We start from the raw sequence: 11,280 nt of genomic DNA on the forward strand, positions 1-11,280 counted from the left end.
AGCGCCCAGGCCCAGAGTTCAGGCCCACAACCGGACCCTAAAAAAAAAAAAAAACTATCATGAAAATAATTTATCTGTTGCCTGCAATGGGCTCATGCCTGTAATCATGGCTACTCAAGAGATTGAGGTCTGAGGATTGTGGTTCACAGCCAGCCTGGGAAGGAAAGACCTGGAAACACTTACCTCCAAATGACTAGCAAAAAACCTGGAAGTGGAGCTGTGGCTCAAGTGGTAGATGCTAGACTTGAATGACAATGCTCAGGTACAGAGCCCTGACCTTGGGTTCCAGCCCCATGAGGTACAAAACCTAAGTCCATTTTATTTACTTATGATTTAGCCTCAGAAATCAAAACCAGCTGACACTGGTGGCTCACCAGTGCCACCTGTCATCCTAGCTACTCAGGAGGCTGAGATCTGAAGATTGCAGTTTGAAGCCAGCACTGCCAGAAGAGTTCCCATAAGACTCTTTATCTCCAACTAACTACTCAAAACCTAGAAGTAGAGCTGTGGGCTCAAAGTGCTAGAGCACTAGCCATGAACGAAAGATCTCAGGGAAGGGTGTAGGACATGAATTGAAGCCCTATAAACCACCACCACAACAACAACAAAGACAAAGGAATACCATTTAAAAGAATGCATTATCACTTCTCCATGTATATCTTTCATATGTAAAATATATGTGTACCAGTCTATATGAAACTTTATTCACTTACTTTAGCTAACATGTATAAATATATAAGGAAATTTTGATAATATGCACAAATTATCACACTATTCTTGAAAGAAAATCATTTTTATCAACCAACAGGGAGTATTCTTTCTGGAATTAGACTACTTTTCATATTATTATTTTATTTATATTTGGAGTGTTTATCAGTTGTTTTTGTGAAATTCATAAACAAAGGAACAGATACCAAATATTATTCAGAAAATTAGATTCTATTTCCATGATTTTCTGAAACATTTAACCTGCTTTTTATTTAATTTTTTCTCTATAACTTGTTCTAAGACAGTCATGTATTCATACATGAATACTTCTGAAGAATAATGGTATTCTTTATAACTATACTGTCTTCTTTACTAAATTTCACTATTGTGTGTTTCTGTACATGGGTAAATGTTCATTATATAAATACACATATATTCATCTACATACACAAAATAGTATTGAGAGGGGAAAGCAGAAGGACACATTACTAAGTGGCTGCTAGTAAATGCCTTGAAAATGATTGATCTCTTTCAAGTTCCATATTCATGGCTGGAGGGAGAGGGAGGAGGCTGTGTGGTTCTTGGGTAGATAACAGATTTGTCTCTGCCTGACTCACTCCAATAGGGACAGTGCTTAGAGCTCAGTTCTACATGTTAAAAATGGTATTTACAGATCTCTCTCCCACTGAACTAGCCTGGGAGAGGATCACAACATCCTGGGTAAAGCAGAGCTTCCTGCCTGCTCAAACAAACTGCTTAAGAAACCAATCAAGCCACAGGAAAACCAAACACCATAAGCAGACCAGAGACTCCACCAAGAGACTGGTTACAGACACAGTTCAGATACAAATCTCTCCCTCCCCCCAAAAACCAAAGAACTCTTTCTTCTACCTATTTATTCTTATTTTTTAATTGTTTTCTATTATTTTTTCTTTTTGTCTTTCATAATTTTTATTTTAGGAGTATATGTGTGAGTGTGTGCTTTTTAAAAAAAGTCTCTTTTGATCTTTTGGTCCTTTTTCTTTTTTTTCTTTCCTCTTTCTTTTTTGTGTGACTTAATTGCTGTACTGTTCATCCCCAAATATATACTTGTGGTTGATTATTAGACCTTATCCCTAATTGTGTACATACTTTTTTTTAGACTCAACCTGTAATTTTAGTATAAAGCCATTCTTTTGGCATTAGTTGGTTGCAGTGATAGCAAGATACTGAGAGTGTGGCATACCAGCTCTATATTCCCTGCTTTCTGAACCAAGATTTAAGTTACTTCAAACCCATTACATACTTTACCTGTACCCATCACTGATACAAATCTTTACTTGTATACCTTTTAGGAAAGTGTTGATTCTGTACTATCTAATCTACATTCAGATTAAATGTTGATAAGACTACAAAAGTACTAATTCCCTTATGAGACCTTTTCCTTCCCCTTTCCTGCTCCAATTACTTTGCTTTAAATGAATCAAATTTCCTAGAGCTAGTCTGAATAGCAGCACCTAAGGAATATTACACTGAGTTCTTGTTAAAAAGCAATACCTGTGCAATGAATGTTTTACAGCATGGGTAAAAGAATGATCACCCTAGTTTTAAACTCCTGCTGTAGAATCCCTTAAATAAATAAAAGCATCCCATCAAATTGAGGGTCATGTTATTGTTGTACATTTGATGGTAAGTCACTTTCTTTACTGTGTTTACTTTGAAGAGATCTTCCAATATATCTCCAATATTCCTTTCTTATAGTGTCCTTTTCTTTAGCTAGAACTTCACATAACTCTAATGCTTTATTAAGAATGTCCTCCTTCAGTATGTTCACAAATAAAAAATAAATAAATAAATTTAAAAAATAATAAAAAAATAAAAAAAAGAATGTCCTCCTTATTGTCACATTGGTTTTCTAGCATGTCTTCATAGATATCCAAAAGAAAGGCAACTAGGTATGTGTAGCTGTGACTTGGTTGCAAATCAAGGAGTTGATTTAACAGATTAGGGTATCTGGAAAGACCATGATCCTGCAGAATTCCTTTCAAGTAGTTCCATGCACTTTCATTATGTGGCACAAGTTTGATAATTTCCAGAGTATACTGGACTTCTCTCTCCAATACAGTACAATCATTGTAGCCAGTAGTATTAGAAATGACAAAATATCTTTGGTTCCAGACAGAGTTATTTCTTACATCCTCTTTGAGAAGCTGGTCTACATAGTGCAACTCATTATCCCAAAGTCTAAATTCCTGAGTGACCCATTGTCGATGCTGCCAGGCATGCTATTTCTTTGCATCCTGATTAAGAATATCAGCAATAAACTCAAGCTCTTTCAGACACTCTACAAATACTCGCCTATGGTGCCAAACATGATAGTTTGGGGGCTGTTCTTCAATTATTTCAGTGATGTAGTTCATTTCCTTATGCAGATCCTTTTGAAGTGATTTTAAGAGAACTCTCTGAAAATGCCACACTGTATAATTGGCAGCATTTAACTCTGTTGCATCTGGGTGAGCTTAAAGTCACATTCACTTAGTTCATCATGCTGCAGAACAGCCTGGAAATAATCATAAACATCTCTAAATTTCTCACTGTAGATAATCTGGACCACTGGACTGGGACCATCACTCTGTGGCAGTGGATCTATATCAGCCCATTATGCTCTGTCTCTGTACAGGATGTAGGTGGGTGAGTCCAGGCTCACAAACCCATCTTCCACTGGGGAAGCCACTGCATCTCCGGCCTCCCCCCCACCCCCCGCAGCCTCACCCTACCCCACATACTTTTTTTATAAGCACATCAGTTTATTATATATGCCACTTAATAAATTCTGGAGAGACTATCAAAACACAGTGCTAGTCAATAGTCAGACAAAAACCTCTTCATTCAACTTGCACTCCCGTTTCATATTTCCAGTTTTTCTCCCTCCTTTTTTTTTTATTGTGAAAATACCATACTTAATCCAGAAACTTATTACTCAATTCACAACCTCGTAGACTTAAATTCTTTAATATTTTTCATTTTTCCTTTTTATCTCTCCCCTCCTCTCATCCTATCCTTTTCTTCTCTCAATATAATTTCTTTATACTTACATAATTTTAAGTGTTTCATTTTTTAAATTTAAATTTTTGTTTTTTCATATTTTTCTTGTTTTTTTTTCCCCTTAATCTCCTTCCCAACATTCTGTCCTATTCATTTCCCTCTATGAGATTAGTTCTTGGTGAAATTCACTCTCCTTTTACCTCTCCACATCTCTCTAATCCTATTTTTCCTGACAATTCTCCCTAACCCTAATAATTTCTGGTTTGCTGAATTTCTCTTTGATGTTCTTAGCCCTTTAATCCATAGTTGTTTGATGTTGAATAGATTGTATCTGTTGAACTAGATTGTATCTGCAGCCATTTTGATTGTGCAACTACAGAACTCTGGTTGATGCTTGCCTTAATATAGTGTTCTAGCACAAAATTGGTGTTACTTTCATAACAAATGGGTAGAGCAAGCCGGAGAAACACAAGAAAAATGACAAGTCTGGGTATCTCAGCTTCTACTCAGGATAATCAGGTGACAGAACAGTTAATGAATAATCCAGAGGAAAGTTCCCATGGTCAATGAAAACATGGTGAATGAAAAGATTGAAAACATGCAAAGGACTCAGTATGAGTGTGATAGATCTATTGAATATTTGGAAGACACCATCAGAAGGCCTAATCTAAGGATAATGGGTGTAGAGGAGCACCTAGAGACAGAAGTTAATAGTCTAGGAAATTCATTTAACAGGATCCTAGCAGAGAACTTCCTAAAAATGCAAAAAGATAGGCCTATTCAGATACAAGAAGCTTTTAGAAACTCAAATAGACCAGACCAGGACAGGACATCCCACTGTCACATTATAATCCACACAGGATCAATTCAGACTAAGGAAAGGATCCTTAAACCTGTGAAGGAGTAAAGATCAATCACCTATAAAGGGAAACCAATTAGGATCATCTCAGATATCTCAGCAGAGACAATTAAAGTGGGAAGACCTGGAATGATGTATGCCACTGCCTAAAGACAAACAACTACCAACCAAGAATACTGTACCCAACTAAACTCTCCTTCATAACAGAAGGTCAAATAAAAATAGCAAAGAAAAACTGAAACAATATGTCTTTACCAAACCAGCCCTACAAAAGATACTTAAAGATGTCCCACACATAGAAAACCAACAAGACCACAATAAAGCCAAAGAAACCGCATCTAAACTGAGAATCCAAGAACCATAGGAAGAACCCAGTTGTTGCAGCCCCTAAGAAGGTGGATCACATGGCAGGAACTGCCAAACACTTCTCAATCCTCTCAACATTAATGGACTTAACTCTCCAATAAGCAACATAGACTGTCTAGATGGATTAAAAAGCAAGATCCTTCTATCTGCTGCCTTCAAGAGTCATACCTTGCCCATAAAAACAAACATATTCTGAAAGCAAAAGGCTGGAATGAAATCTACCAAGCAAACAGCCCCCATAAACAGATAAAATAGACTTCAAATTAAAATTAGTGAGAAGAGATAAAGAAGGTTACCACATATTAATTAAGGGATCTCTCCTTCAGGAAGATATTACAATTCTAAGTATCTACTCATCAAACAACAGAGCACTTAAATTCATCCAAGAAACACTACTTTCCCTCAAATCTCACATAGATCCCAAGACATTAATTGTTGGAGATTATAACACATCACTGTCCCCACTAGATAGATAAACTCTGCAAAAACTCAACAGAGAAACCACAAATCTAAACAACTGCATAGATCAACTAGATTTAATAGACATCTATCGAATATTTCATGCAGCAGCAGCAGAATACATGTTTTTCTCAGCAGCACATGGAACATTTTCCAAAATAGACCACATTTTAGGTCACAAAGCAAACTTGTCGAAATTCAGAAACATTGAAATTAAGCTCTGCATTCTCTCAGACCACAAGGGAATAAAATTAGAATTCAACAGCAAAAGCCAACAAAGAAATCTTGTAACACATGGAGGCTGAACAACACACCGTTGAATCACCAGTCTGTCATAGAACACATTAGAAAGGAAATTGAAATATTCATGACACTTGACAAAAATGAACACACAAATTGCCAGCTCCTCTGGGACACAGCAAAGGCAGTACTCTGAAGCAAGTTTAAAGCTCTGAGTTCCTACATCAACAAATTGGAAAGATCTGAAACCAACAATTTAACGGGCACCAGAAGCTCCTTTAAAAAGAGCAACAAGCTAAACCCCATTCCAGTAGATAAAAACAAATAATTAAAACTGAATCATAATTAAATGAATTAGTTTCCAAAACACCATAGAAAGAATCAACAAAACAAACAGTTGATTCTTCAAAATAATTAACAAAATTGACACAGCCTTGGAAAATCTTATAAGAAAAAAAAGAGAACACACCCATATGAACAAACTCAGAGATGAGAATGGTAACATCATCACAGAAACAACCAAGATTCAGAACATTATAAGGGAATGCTTCTCAAACCTTTATGCTAATAAACAAGAGGCTCTGGAAGAAATAGATGAATTTCTATCAAATATTGACATGCCCAAACTAAACCAAGATGAGTTAAACCAAATTAACAGACCCATATCCAGCATTGAAATAGAATCAGCAATAAGAGACCTTCCACCCATGAAAAGCCTAGAATTGGATGGATTCTACAAGGCCTTCAAAGCAGAACTCACACCAATACACCTCCAACTCTTCAATGATATTGAAAGTGAAAGTTCATTACCAAACTCCTTCTATGAAGCCATCATAACCCTCATCCAAAAGCCAATCAGGGACTCATCAAAGAAAGAGAACTATAGACCCATTTCTTGGATGAACATCAATGCAAAACTTCTCAACAACATTTTGGCCAATGGACTTCAACAACTCATCAAAAAAATCATACACCATGATCAAACAGAATTCATTTCAGGGATGCAATGCTGGTTCACTATATGCAAATCAATTAATATAAGTCATGTCATCAACAAGAGCAACAATAAGAACCAAATGATTAGCACAATAAATGCAGAAAAAGCATTTGACAAGATCCAAAACCCCTTTGTGATAAAAGCTCTGGACAAACTAGGAACCATGGAACATTCCTCAATATAATAAAGGCTGTACATAACAAACTTATAGCCAGAATTATACTTAATGGCAAAAAGGTAAAGCCATCCACTCTCTCCACTTCTCTTCAATTTAGTATTAGAATGCCTAGCTACATCAATAAGACAAGATGCAAACATAAATGAGATCCAAATAGAGAATGATGAGGTAAAACTCTCCCTCTTGGCAGATGACATATTATATTTAAAGAACCCCATGGACTCCACTCCCAAGTTACTCTAGCTGATTCGAAATATTGACAAAGTAGGAGGATACAAAAATAATCTTTAAAAATCAGTGGATTTTCTATATGCCAATAAACAGTAGAGCAGGGCAGAAATTAGGAAAGCAACTCCTTTTGTAATAGCCCCACAAAAAATGAAATACCTAGGAGTTAACTAAAGAAGTGAGGACCTCTATGATGAAAAGTTTAAAAACTTGAAAAAGGAAATTAAAGCAGAACTAAGGAAGTGGAAAAACCTGCCATGCTCCTGGATTGGGAGGATTTACATTATAAAAATGGCAATACTTCCAAAGGCTATCTACAGATTCATTGTGATATCTATCAATATGCCAACCTCATTCTTCAAAGAAAGAGAAGAAGCAATCCAAAAATTCATATGGAACAATGAAAGACCCCAAATAGCAAAAACAATCCTTAACAGAAAGAACAGTGCTGGAGGAATATCAATACCAAACTTCAAATTCTACTACAAAGCCATAATAATCAAAACAGTTGGTAATGGCACAAGAACAGACCTGAGGACCAATGGAATAGAATTGAAAACCCAGAAAGGAACCCACCCACCTATAGCCATATAATGGAAGAAAGACAGCCTCTTCACTAAATGGTGCTGGCAAAATTGGTTAATTATCTGTAGAAAATTAAAGCTATATATCAAAACTAAAGCTATATATCACCTTGCACCAGAATCATCTCCAAATGAATCAGAGACTTCGAAGCCAAAGCAGACACCGTGAAAATATTACAGGAAGGAATAAGAGAAACTCTAGAGCTTCATGTCAGAAGCTGAACTTTTCTTAATAAAGACCCAAAAGCACAACAAACCAAAGAAAGGTTAAACAAATGGGATGGCATGAAACTGCAGAGCTTCTGCCTGGCAAAGAACCTAGCTACCAACATCAATAGAAAGCCCATGGATTGGGAGAAGATCTTCACTAGCCATACAGCAGAAAAGGGTCTCATATCTACAATATACTTAGAACTTAGAAATTTAAATTCCTGAACAACAAATCCTCAAAAAACAACTGTCTGATTAATAGCAGACTTAAAGAGAGACTTCTCTGAAGAAGAAATAAGAATGGCCAGTAGACACATGAAGAAATTCTCAACTTCTCTAGCCATAAAAGAAATACAAATCAAAGCAACCTTGAGATGCCACCTCACCACAGTTAGAATGTGTATAATCAAGAAATTTAATAAGAACAGATGCTGTAGGGGATGTGGCCAAAGGGGAACCCTACTGCATTATTGGTGGGAGTGTAAACATGCTCAACCACTTTGGAAATCAGTATGGAGGTTCTTCAATAGACTCTACATGGAACTCCCCTATGACCCAGTAATCCCACTTTTAGGCATTTTCCCAAATGATCACAAACAAGACCACACTAAAGCTACCAGCACAACTACGTTTATTGCAGCATTATTTACCATAGTTAAGATATTGAACCAACCCTGATGCCCCTCAGTAGATGAATAGAACATTTTCATATACATATATATCACATTTTCATATATATATATATATATATATATATATATATATATATATATATATGAATTCTATGCCTCTGTCAGAAAGAATGACACCACCCGATTTGTTAGGAAATAGGAAAACTTGGAAAAATTTATATTGCATGAAGTAAGCCAGACTCAAAGAAACATAGATCCCATGGTTTCCCATATCTGCAATAACTAGTATGTGTCTAGGACAAGCAGAAGAGGTCAAAAGCTATGTACATATCACCATATAACCTGATGCTAAGAGAAATGAACCCCAAGATAGGGACACAAGAGATTTTATCTTTCTTGTTTTTCTTTTTAATGTACTTATAATGTACTATGTGATTTTTTTGTTTCTTTGTATGTTCTTCCCCCATTGTACAACGCCTGTTGTCACTGTATTTGATTCCAGAATAGCAGGGATTGAAGCAGCATAACAGAGAGCACCTCTTCAGGGCTCTTCCTTCCCCACAGCTCCACACACAAGCTGGCCTGAGTTTAAGACAGTGCACTGTGGGAGTGAATTTCACCAGTTCTTTCCATTCAATGTTTTTTTTTAAATTTTGAATATATATATATATGTATATACATATATATATGTATATATATATATATACATATATATATACCATAATGTCAAACCATTATTCAGTTCTAATTTTCAGTTACTGAACAATGATGGTATTTGGAAGAAGTAATTATGGATATTAAAAAGTTGGCAGTTAAGCAAATTAACTCACTATGCCTCTAGCCCATTCATTGTGTTTCACGATCTCTCCTGTAACATCCTCGATACCTTCTTATTTATGTCATTGACAAAACCGGTGCATTAATTTTTTTTGTCAGTCATGAGGCTTGAACTCTGGGCCTGAATGCTGTCCCTCAGTTCTTCAGCTCAAGGTGAGCGCTCTACCACTTGAACCACAGCACCACTTCCGTTTTTTGGAGTGGTTTACTGGAGATGAGCATCTCACAGACATTCCTGCTGGGGCTGGCTTTGAACTGTGATCCTCAGATCTTAGCCTCCTAGGATTGCAGTCATGAGCCACCAGTGCCCTGCTAACAGGAACAATTTAAAGGAACAGTTGAACTGCCCTTGGGAATGACAAGCAGAGAGGTTGCCCCAGGCTTGGGTGATGTTTTAGGCCATGGCTAATGCAGAAGATTCTGTCCTGAGAGTAATGGTACAGGCCAGGGCTCCATCTCCAGCTCTTGTCAAGTATAATCACAGTTCATTACCCTGTCAGGAGACCACAGCCATGACAAGAGGTCTCTGTTTTCAAAACACTGCAATGTAATTTCAGACACAAAATTCAAATGAGATCATGTCAGAATGTGAGGATTTATGCATGCATTATATAAGATGGTCATGCAAAATAATTTTATAAACAGAAAGAGCATGGCATCAATTTCTCAGAAAAATCTAGCTCTCCTTATCCAAACCAGCTAATAGTAGCTACCACCCAGTAATTCATCTCATGGATTTGAGCTTAGATACAGAACCTGAGGACTGGTATGTCACATACCATTCTGTTTTTGCCCTTTCTTGCTTTCATGTTTGTTATATCACTGATCTGAGAAAACCTTTAGAAGCTTCTTTTATAAGCATTTAAAATGAGGCCTGAATTTGAGATGACTGAATATCAAGAGTAACTTGTTGTTGTTGTTCTTGTTTCTTTTTAGACAGTAACAAGGAAAACCCATCTGAAGGAGCCTCTGTAAAACCTACCTCACATACTTGAACTTCTAATTCCTCCTGCCCTCTCTCCAAATATCACTTCCTTCTGTTCCCTGTAAGGAAATATTTGTTTGTTTTTTTTCTCATTAATAAAATTGCTCCAAAATTCAGTGTGTTGACCATCCATGTTAGTTGTTGATCACCAGTATTGACACTTTGGTGGAGGTTCAGCTAGGCAGTTGTTCTGGATCACTGGTGACCCTCATGGGCCTGCATCTGCTGCCCCCCAAATGGAGCAGACCCATGCCTCTATTCTTTGGACTGGTTCTGGTTAGTTCCACATATTCCACTAGGAGCACAGTCCTTTTCACATGGAGACAGAGTGGACAAATAGATTCAAGCTTCAGCTCTGTTCACTTCACTTTAATCACTATCGAGAGTCCCATGGCCCAACCAAGAGTCTATACAAGTAAAGACTGCAGAGGGGAGCATGAGGCAATCTGTAAAGTTACAGGACAGGTGGCATTCACTATTATGTAGAGCTCTGCATGTAGGTCATTCCTCCTGGTAATCTACACTCATGCAGCATTGCGACCACATTTCCTACACTTGTCTCCATTAGCCTTGAGTCCACCTTTCTTTAGAGCAGCTTTTCCAAATGTATGTTTACTACAAGGACTAAAGGAAGTGGTAACAGACCATCTGCCATCTGTGGAATAATGACAGGGTTTTTTTTTCTTCTGAAGCATTCCTTGTTTCCACCCTTTATTCCTCAAGTTTGGTGGGACCTTTACTCTACAAACAGATGTATGGACAGCAGATAAATGAAGTCAAAAGAGCTTGGGACTGTTTATTATTTTAAGGAGCAAAAAATGCTCCTCAACAGAAAGAACACTGCTGGAGGAATATCAATACCAAATTTCAAACTCTACTATAAAGCCATAGTAATCAAAATAGCTTGGTATTGGCATAAGAACAGACCTCAGGACCAATGGAATAGAACTAAAAACACAGAAATGAACCTACA

General features: G+C 37.0%; 1 pseudogene; it reads right to left on the minus strand.

Annotated features, from left to right (window-relative positions):
• Positions 1-2,356: 2,356 nt before the first annotated feature.
• LOC106001730 overlaps positions 2,357-11,280 on the minus strand; it is a 23,345-nt pseudogene continuing 14,421 nt past the window's right edge.

This window comes from Dipodomys ordii, unplaced genomic scaffold (assembly GCF_000151885.1).
Source record: "Dipodomys ordii isolate 6190 unplaced genomic scaffold, Dord_2.0 Scaffold382, whole genome shotgun sequence".
Taxonomy (NCBI): Eukaryota; Metazoa; Chordata; class Mammalia; order Rodentia; family Heteromyidae; genus Dipodomys; species Dipodomys ordii.